We start from the raw sequence: 3520 nt of genomic DNA, 5'->3' as shown, positions 1-3520 counted from the left end.
TTTACTTTTATGAGTGTCTGCAGAGCGGGTAAGAGAGGCGGGCGCTAAGCTGCTCTTTTTAAAAATGTCTATGAATGTAAGCAAATATCATTTGGGAATTACCCGTCTTTAGAATATCTGGGTATTGTGTTAAAAGGTGCTCCACGTATTTTACTTATTATTTACAGGCCTCCAAAATACTCTCCAGCCTTTGCTGAGGACTTTACAGAACTGTTATCAACAATTTCCTCAGAGTTTGACTGTTTTGCCATTGCTGGAGATTTTAACATTCACATAGATAATGCAGAAAACAAAATGGCAAAAGAAATCAAAACTGTTTTAAAAACTTTTGATCTGACTCAGCATGTACATGGTCCCACACACAATCGTGGACACACTCTAGATTTACTTATCAGTAAGGGTTTAAACATCTCATCGATTGTTATTAAGGATGTAGCACTGTCTGATCATTTCTGTATTTTCTTTGATATATTGATCTCTCCTGCCATTTAAGCTAGATCTGTGTCTGTCAAGAAGAGATGCTTAAATGAGAACACTAGTGTGCTTTTTATGAAGGCCATATCTTTAAAACCAAGCATATCTGCTGACTCTGTTGATTTTCTCCTTGATTCTTTTAACTCAAAAGTTAAAAGTGTAATTGATGATATTGCTCCGGTGAAAGTCAGGAAGAATAGTGGTAGACAAAAAGCACCTTGGAGAAACTCAACAGCTGTGCAAAATATGAAAAGACAATGCAGAAGAGCAGAGCGCATGTGGCAGAAGACAAAACTTGTAGTCCATTATAACATCTACAAAGACAGCATCCATGTTTTCAATATTGAACTAGGCAAAGCTAGACAGATTTTCTTCTCAAATATTATATACAGAAACTTAAACAACACACTCACTCTTTTTGCTACTGTAAAAAAAAGAGACTGACAAACCCCTCAAGCCAGATTCCCAGTGAAAGGCTCTCAGACAGCAAGTGCAGTGAGTTTGCTTCTTTCTTCTCTGAGAAAATCAATAATATCAGAAAGGTGATAAGCACATCCTTGAGTTGCTCTGGGGTCAGACAGATTAGACCACAACCTGAGAAAGTAGTTACTATGTCTGTTTTCGAAGAAAGTGAAGGCAAAATTTTGGAAGAAACCGTACAGCACCTTAAAACATCAACCTGCGCCCTTGACGCACTTCCCACATCTTTTTTCAAAAGTGTGTTAAACAGCTTAGAAGCAGATCTCCTAGAAGTGGTAAATGCCTCACTTCTCTCTGGGAGTTTTCCAAACTCCCTGAAAACTGCAGTTGTCAAGCCCCTCCTGAAAAAGAGCAATCTGGATAAGACCATCTTAAGCAACTATAGACCGATCTCAAATCTTCCTTTCATAGGCAAGATCATTGAAAAAGTTGTCTTCAATCAGCTGATCAAATTCTTAAGCTCGAATGGATACTTTGACAATTTTCAATCTGGTTTCCGATCGCATCACAGCACAGAGACAGTGTTCATAAAGATAATAAACGATATTCGCTTAAATACTGATACAGGGAAATTATCAGTACTGGTACTACTCGACCTCAGTGCTGCATTTGACACTGCCGATCACGACATACTTCTTGACAGGCTGTAAAACTGGGTGGGGCTTTCTGGGATAGTCCTAAAATGGTTCAGGTCATACTTAGAAGGGAGAGGTTATAATGCGAGTATAAGAGACCATAAGTCTGAGTGGACATCCATGACATGCGGAGTCCCTCAAGGCTCAATTCTTGCACCACTCCTATTCAACCTGTATATAAACATGGACAAAAGACCACCTTACCATGGTTAAATGACACACTCTGGTAACAAATGAAAGAGAGAGATTCTGCTTTAAAGAGGGCACTAAAATCAGGGCATAGTAGTGACTGGCTCACCTTTACAACTCTCCGAAATAAAGTATTAAGGAATTTAAGAAAGTCTAAAGCAGAGTTTTTTTTTATCAGAATCATTAATGAAGGTCATGGAAATGGGAAATTAATTTGGAGAAATCTTAATAAATTAACTGGTAGGAATAAAGAACAAAGGATAACTTTATTTGAACTCAAAGTGAATGAAATCCTGACCCAAAATAACGATATGATAGCAAGTACATTTAATGATTTCTTTATAAATTCAGTTAGTGAGCTGGCTCAAGGTATCCCAACTGAAACTATACCATCTATCCCCATTGATAAAGCTAAACCTATTTTTAAAATAAAGGAAATATCGGAATCAGAGGTTATTAAAATTATAAACTCACTAAGGAACTCAAAAGCAAAGGATTCATATGGCTTGGATACCACATTTTTAAAATCACACAAGGACACACTTGCTTGCCCCATTGCACATCTGATCAATCTCTCAGTTAGGCAAAGTACTTTTCCAAGCTTTGCTTACATTCAAGTACTTTTTGGAAAACAGCAGTTATATCACCGATCTATAAGTCAGGTGATAAAACAATGGTGTCAAATGGCCAAAATGGTGGTGCCCAAAAAGGGGGCAGAGTATGACCTTTAAAAGCAGAGACTGGCTGCTTTTAAAGGAGGGGGCGAGGCTCAATTGCAGGCGACCCGGTAGCAGGTGTCTGCGTCTGTTTGTTGTCCGGAGCCTATATTGTTTACGTCTTTGTTTAAACTACAACGTTTTATTTATTTATTATTACTTTAGTTTGTGTATGAGTGTTTTGCCGTGCTTATCGGGCCCAACAATAGAGATATTTTTTTTCCTACTTTTGACAATTGTGTTGAACATCGCTCGGGGTTTGTTTGTGAAGCCCGACAGGATCCAATACACAAGAGACTTTCTCCTGGGATTTAAATCAAGCAATTATGTGGTGGACCTAGATGCAACTTGGGTATTAAGTCATGGGGAGTTTGACTGTTTCGACTTTTTAGTCGGTGACAATGCTCCGATACAAAGCTTTAGGTGTCTGGCTACACCTGGTAAACAAATCAGGAAGAGAGGGAAACGGGGCGGAGTGCGGCATCGACTAAGAAAACTAATGGAAAAGAAACGCCTTCCCCTACCAACAATACTGCTGGCTAATGTCCAGTCCTTAAGGAACAAGACTGATGAAGCCAGCAGCCATATCACCCTGAAGCCCAAGACTGGTTGCCCACTGAAGCTAAGCAGGGCTGAGCCTGGTTAGTACCTGGATGGGAGACCTCCTGAGAAAACCAGGTTGCTGCTGGAAGAGGTGTTAGTGAGGCCAGCAGGGGGTGCTCACCCTGTGGTCTGTGTGGGTCCTAACGCCCCAATATAGTGACGGGGACACTACACTGTCAAAGAGCACCGTCCTTCGGATGAGACGTTAAACCGAGGCCCTGACTCTCTATGGTCATTAAAAATCCCATGGCACTTCTCGTAAAAGAGTAGGGGTGTAACCCCGGTGTCCTGGCCACATTCCACCCATTGGCCCCTGCCAATCATGGCCTCCTAATAATCCCCATCCACTCAATTGGCTCTATCACTCTCTCTCCTCTCCAACTATAGCTGGTGTGTGGTGAGCGCACTGGCGCCGTTGTACTG

At 40.8% G+C, this 3520-nt stretch overlaps 1 pseudogene; it reads left to right on the top strand.

Annotated features, from left to right (window-relative positions):
- Nucleotides 1–3068: 3068 nt before the first annotated feature.
- On the top strand, nt 3069–3185 carry LOC130082174 (5S ribosomal RNA; annotated as a pseudogene).
- The last annotated feature ends 335 nt before the right edge of the window (nt 3186–3520 follow it).

Source organism: Rhinichthys klamathensis, unplaced genomic scaffold (assembly GCF_029890125.1).
Source record: "Rhinichthys klamathensis goyatoka isolate OS25496 unplaced genomic scaffold, OSU_Roscu_1.1 h1tg000040l_1, whole genome shotgun sequence".
Classification (NCBI taxonomy): Eukaryota; Metazoa; Chordata; class Actinopteri; order Cypriniformes; family Leuciscidae; genus Rhinichthys; species Rhinichthys klamathensis.
Note: the sequence above shows the minus strand (reverse complement) of the source record. Positions and strands in the feature narration are given on the sequence as shown.